Genomic DNA, 7,509 nt, shown 5'->3' on the forward strand with positions numbered 1-7,509 from the left:
GTTAGAAACTGGAATTAAAGAGAGAGATGTGTACAGGAGTTACACAATTTATATTAAAAAAGAAAATAAAGATGAAATAAAAAATGAAGCTCGGCAATATTGAGTAATATGGATTATAATTTTATTATGAGAATAATAACAAAAATTTTACAAAAATGGATAGAATATATAACCAAAATGTATTCTAAAGAAAGGGAAAATGAGGTCAAGAGTTATTATGGATAATAAGAGAAATAATTGATGAGATCATAAATAAAACAGTAGAAGCAAAGATTATGATAGGGGATATACGTAGAGCCTATGATAATATTCAGTATAAATCATTATAGGGAATTTTGGGGGCATATAATATAAGCAAAACATATTACATTAATAAAATCTGTTTATGAAAGGAACTATGTGAAGCTAAATGTAAATGGCTAGATTGGGGAAGAAACAAAAAGTAGAATGTGGAATAATGCAGGGCTGCCCAGCTAGTAGTGTCATTTTCTCATTAGTTATGAATGTAAGAGTGAAGGAAATTAATAAAATGTCAAGTAAATGTGGATACAAAATGATGAAGAATATACAATTGCCAATAACATATAATTATGTGGATGATAATGTACTAATTGTTAAAAATAAAGTATGGCTGGAAGAAGTAAATGAAAATGTAAGTACAAATTTAAAAAATAGTTTAAGTATAAATAAATGGAAAAGTAAAGGATTTGGTTTTCAAGGTATGATAGGATATATTGAGTTCAATGAAAATATATACCATATATTAGGAATAATATTTGAAAGGAATGAATACAGACAGCAACAATTGGGATATCTCCTGATTCAACTACAAAACTACTAGGGGTCCTAATTGATAAATGACCTTAACTTTGATACTCACATTAACAGCCCTATAAAAACAGTCAACAAAAAACTAGGCTCCCTCTATAGAATCCAACCCTTTCTGACCCCATTAGAAAGGGCTACTATTGCCCGCACCCACTTAATCTCTCCTCTACTCTACGCCTCTCCTATATATACTAATCTGTCTAAAAACAACTTGAACAAGCTGGCTATCTCCTACAATAATATTGCCAGATTTGCAACAGGTTCCGCATTCAGAACCCATCACTGTATTAATTTTGAACAACTAGGATGGCTAGAGTTGCCAAATTTACTACTATTTAACCAATTAACAGTTGCCCACAAGATCCTGTATCAGCCTACTAATACGCCAATTCATACCACCCTTATCACTTCCTACAATAACCTTAAGACCCTATGCTCATCTAATAAAATATTAGTACAAATAGGTAAAACCAACAATATGGCTGGTGACTCTTTGTTCTCTAATACTGTGGGCAAAACCTGGAACTCACTCCCCAGTGACCTGACTTCCCTTTCCTCAACAACACTGTTTAAAAACAAACTGAAACTCTACCTTAAATGACATTGGTTATGTCCTTGTGCAAACCCAGACTAATTACCCCATTTATCGCAAGACACTCGTCACTTCATCTGTATATACTAATTGCTTTCTGATAACCATAAAGAAAATGGGCTTTTTATATATTAATCGAATGTCTTTATCAATATCTTCTTATAACTAACCAAATATGATAAGTAATATGATTCTGTAAGCAGAAATGTATTGAAGTGAAAATAATTGCTTATATATTTAATGTACCCACATCTGTAAAAACTGTCTTGTAAAGAATTGCTTAAATATGTATTGTACTTGCATCTGTAAAAACTGTCATTTTATATAAATTTTACTGTGTTTTTGAGGAGGTTTACTCCCTGGGCCTCTGCTGAAAATGGATATATATCCAGTTGGACTAGCCCAGTCAACAAATGTAAAATAAATAAAAATAAAATAAATAATGTGCTCAAAGTAGAAAGGTATATGACTATTTTTTGGAAATGTTATAGATTTTCCTATACAAAAAAGCACACTTGTTGAACACTATGGTAATAGGAAAAATTGCTTATGTCGCTAACATCTTTATGATTCTTATTAAATATCAAAAAGAACTAATGATTATATATTTTTTTATAAGGCGCTCTAGACAGAATCCAGTCAAGAGATTGATTCTATATATGAAAGAAGAGCAAAGAGGCTTGGGTTTAATAAACCCAAAAGTACATGCAGCATCTTTACTTTTATATAATGTATTAAAAGGAATTATTAAGGAAAATAAAAACATGATCAAAATGATACTGTATTATAAATGCAAAGAACTGTGGGAAGGAATGCAAGTTAAAAAGTAGTAAAAGTATTGTGAATGAAGAAATGAAAGAGTATCAAAACAAAAATGTGCTATGGAAAATAAAAAAAGAATATATGTAAAAAAATAGAAAGGAATGGTACTTACATATTATGTAAGCATTTCATTGCATTGATCCGTAGAAAGATTTAGAAAACAGATAAGAAAACACCCACAATGATGACATATAATAATTATAAAAAGATTAAAGAATGTAATGATTTTTATGGAGTCTGTCTATTAGAAAATTGCTGGTTAAGGCAAATATGCCATACAAGAAAAATCAAGATAGAATATGTAATAATGTGGAGAGTTTGAGACTACTGAGCATGTATTTTTGAAATATGAAAAAGTTAATAATTTGTGGAAAGAAATATGTAAACATAATAGGATGAAAAGTTTTTGAGAAAATAAATATGGGTATATAATTTGGTTATTATGGTGCACACAACCAGGAAGAAGTAAAGAAAATGGATAGAGTAATATTTTATGTATGGACTATATGGAATGGAAGACTAAGGGCCGGATTCATGAAGGCTTGCACGGAGTCTAAGAGTAGAGTAAGACTCCAGCAAGCCAACATGTCCGCCGAGCGATCCAGGAACAGCCGGCAGGGGCGTGCAACTGAGCTCTCCAAACTAGTCCTACACGGACAGGGCTGGGATATGCAAATTACCTCAATTGCAGGTGAAAGCCATGCAAATGAGGTAAAATTGCGATCCAGGAAACCCGAACCTGTCCGAGTAGGAGTAGTGTTATTTGCAGAAATGTACTCAGTTAATAACTGAGTACGGTTCTGCAAATAACAAAACGGAGCCGTGTCAGCTGGAAAAAAAGCATGCATTCACAGGAGGAAGCATGCCAATGGCCAAAAATATGGCCATTGGCAATGGGAAGTGATGCAGATTAAAAATAAAATAACTTTTTTTTTTAATCCCGATTTCCGGGGTTTAACCGTAGTGCAGCACCACGCAAATGCGCTGCACCCTAAAAAGCAGAAAATTAATAATTAAGATCCACAAATATGGATTTCATAGCTAAAATGAATTTACAATGCAAGGGAATGGCAGGCTGAAGACAACATGGCCACCGAGTAGAGGTTGCTAAGGGGGGAAGCTCAGTCTAAGAGATGTAGCTAAGCATTAGTAGGCAATCCTATGCAAATGAGAGTTATGATAGTGAATCGCAAGTTTACATAGCAAATGAGCACAGTCAGTGGAATGTAGGAGTAGGATAAGGGGAGTAACAGAGTAGAAGATAGGTGACATCACAAGGGGGGTATGTATGAAAGGAGTGCAACTTATTGGAGCAGAGTGACATGTGTCAGCTTACATTTACATAATAGTGAAAGAAGTGTGTCAACAAGTAGGCCAGGTAAAGTTAAGAAATCGAAGGTGTATGCTGTAGATAACACCAACGTTTCTTGCTGAGCGTGCATGCGTGTGCACGCCAATAAACCTGACTAAGACAGTGTGTGCACATGTAAGCGTGTGTGCGCGCGTGTAGGCTTGAGTAAGCATATGTAAGGCTGTGTAAACAGTTGTAAGTGTGTTTGCGCTGGTGTGCGCTCGTTTTAACAAGAATAAGCAAGTTTTAGTCTGCGTAAGCATGTGTGCGCGCGTGTGAGCTGGTCTGCACGTGTTTGCGCTGGTTTGCGCAGCACTGCTTCCTGAGGAAACAGAAAGGGAAAAGGAAGCACAACAAATAGTAGGAAGTTAACCAGGGAGTAATAGCAGAGCTAGCAGGTGAAAACAATCAGAATCAGCCAATTACACAGGCATTACACTAGCCCAGCCCAGCCCAGCACTTAAAACTCAGCAAAAAACATTCCAGTATGTTTTTCTCAGACACACTGCAACACTGCAGTAAGCTAATAGAAGTGAAAACTGAAAAAGCTTTACTGAGACAAAGAAATGTTAGGAGCTGCCATTGCTGTCATAAGGCGACATATGCAACATGCTGAGGGTGGTGACAATGCAAATGCTGCTGAGCAACCCACAGTGAGGAGACGGAGAAGAGTGTACAGGCCTAGGGTAACCTACCAGGGGCTACATGAGCTGGAGATAGTGGAGCGCTATAGAGTGGACAGAGAGCTCATGTATCAAATTGTTGAGCTGCGCAGGCCACGCCTCACACACAGAACCAACAGAGGGGAACCCATCCCAGTGGAAACCAAGGTATGTGTTGGCCTAAGAATATTAGCAACAGGTACCTTCCAGAGACCAACTGGCGATATGATGGGGATTTCACAGGCATCAGCATCTACGGTATTGCACCAGTTCCTGAATGCCATAGCAGCACATGTCAGTGATCATGTATATTTCCCCAATTACTGTGAGGTATTGGCCAGCAATATGTGTCTCTTCCAGCAAATAGCGGAATACCCTGAGGTAGTGGGTGCAATAGACTGCATGCACATTCGCATCAAAGCACCAGCCGGTGAGCGGGGTAGGGTCTACTATAACCGCAAGGGTTACCCCTCCATCAACTGCCAGGCCGTGTGTGATGCCCAGGGCATAATAATGAATGTGTGTGCTGGCTGCCCTGGAAGCTACCATGACTCCCATATCTGGCATCTGACACAGCTGTACCAGACATTTGCCAATGGGGACATCCCTCATGGTCACCTAGTGGGGGATGCTGGATATGCACTCGAGCTGTGGCTGATGACACCCAGCAGAAATTCACACACACCTGAACAGGAACGCCATAATGAGGCACACGCACAAACATGAAATGTAATTGAGTGTGTGTTTGGGCTGCTCAAGTCATGGTTCCAGTGCCTGGACACATCTGGTGGAGCCTTGCAGTACTCACCAACTACATGTACCCAAATAGTCATGGTATGTGCTATGTTACACAATATGATCCTGTGAAAACAGCTGCAGCACGAGCAGCATAGGGCCGGGCACAACAACTCCCCCATCATTGCCTAGGCCATCACAGGCAGAGCGTGACTTGGAGGAGGATCAACCTGAGCCTGCCCCAGTAGGCAGAAGGAGGCATGCCCAGTATGCTTTGGCCTTGGCAAAGAGGCAACGCATAGCATATACACTGGCTCAGTAGGAACCCTGGAAATGATACCTCCCTCTGACTTGCACATATAGTAAAAGCGATGCCTAACTTGACACTACCTGTTAACAAACATGTATAGGGAGTGTAAAATGTGCATCCGACATAGGCAGCCCTGCAGCACCACCTGAGGCATGATTGCTAAGTGTTAAGCAATATAAAGCACTGCTAAACAGTTCTCACCACTATTTAGTATATGTAAACAAAATTGCACACACTAAGTAGCACAACTACAGGCAATCTTCAGCAATATTGTGCACTGTCCAGCAATGTTGGGCAACATTGAGCAATGTTGTGCAAGTCTGGTCAAATGTGGGTATAGTTCATCAAAAGCAGGTTAACAAGTTCATATTTGCTTCACTTTTCTTGAAGCAGTCTGTTCTGGCATGTATGAAAATATGAAGCAGTGACAGTCTTCAAACGCTAGTTACAGTGCACTATAGTCAGAGTACAAAACCACTAAACCATGACAGTATATTAATGGTCAGCTTGTAAGAAAAAATGTTGATAAGTCAATGCTAAGTATCTCATGGAAACCTTGCAGGCATAGCATAATCCCTGTTGAGTTAAGACACAAAGGTGATGCCTGCAGTAATAATAGAACCTGATATTCAACACACATATAGTATAAATGTTAATATTGGTAATGTTCACACACATCAACAAATGTAGTGGACCTCAGACAGCAACATACTGCAAGGTAACACTGGGTATGCTCACACACTTGAAACTATGAGACACATGTCAGGCAGCAAAACACTGAAAGTCTGAACTGGGCATGCTCACACACTTAGGGCAAGTTTGAGTACAGCAGTGGGCCACACATATCTCTCAGTTGCAAGTGTCAACCCAGGAACCTCGCACTATTCACCAATCCACCATGTGCACACAGTGATATGACAACAGACACAATATAATATAGTGAAATCCTGTCACAATCAAATATGTTATGCAGAAACCTATGTTGTTCATAGGAAGTGGTAAAGCAAAGAAGAAACTAAACCTGCAATCAGTACCATAACTGAACAATGTGCATCCCGAACATTAGCATAGGTTCAGTGGTTGTCACTAGGCTATCTGCCCTAGGGCATGTAGAAGCCTAGCCACAGTGTGTTTGTATTCTGCAATCATGCTAGATCAGTAGACTGTGCCTGTTAATAGTAGGTCACACAAGATATCTCACATATGTTCATTTCATTCTGCCTGTGTCTAGCAAGGACCCATAACATATCCCAGGGCTAAACATACGATCACCCGTCCACCTGTGAAGATGTCACCTGAAGGTGGTCAGCGTGGGTCTGGCCATATGTAGGACTGTGATCACATTCCTGAGTAAGTGGAGCCTCTGTGATGGTAATATGCCCCTCCAGCATGTCCTGTTAACATCATTGCTCACGTACCTGTCCCTGGAGCATGTAGCTGTAAGGGACTTCGATATCCTCATGTGGAGCCTGTCCATCAATGCTGTGAAATGCTGTGATGGACATAGCATCAAACAAAAGGCACAGACTGCATCCAAGTAGGCAGTAAGCAACTGAGGAGAGCTGGGGTGACCATAGCCAAACTGTGCATACCATCTGTGTGAGTCCCTAGATCCACTTGGTTATGTAAATTTGTGTACATTCCAGTTGCTGTAGGTGTTGGGTAAGGTACATCCGAAATGGGCAATTGTATCCAAGCATGTGCCTGATGACTATAGGGTCACAATGACCCCACCTGATCTGGATGTAAAACTGTATGGGATAAGGTTGCCTAAATAGAAGGTGTGCCCAACAACATTGGCAACGTGAATGTCAAAGGCAAGAGTACTAAGTATTCATGTCCCCAAATCACAAATCACACACACTGTACGTGATGTATCATCACCTATGTGGTAATGTGTGTGACCAATGTTACTACCAAAGGTGATGGCTATGCATCTAAAGTAAGGTAGCTGTAGGCCATGGCTCTGGCACCAGTCATCCATCTCTGTGAGACCCTTTCTGAGGATGCTTGTGCCAGCTGTGGAGTCGATTATGGCACACAGTTTGCAGTCATCTGCAAACATGGTCATCCATATTCCTCCTGTGTTAGCCAGTATGTATCAGAAATATATATACAGAACAAGAGAGGTCCCAGGACTGAGCCCTGTGGGATGCCACGTGTAACTGGTGTATAGTCAGACATGGCACCTGCAATACTGACCATGTGT

This window comes from Protopterus annectens, chromosome 9.part0, assembly GCF_019279795.1.
Source record: "Protopterus annectens isolate FY-2018-M chromosome 9.part0, PAN1.0, whole genome shotgun sequence".
Classification (NCBI taxonomy): Eukaryota; Metazoa; Chordata; order Ceratodontiformes; family Protopteridae; genus Protopterus; species Protopterus annectens.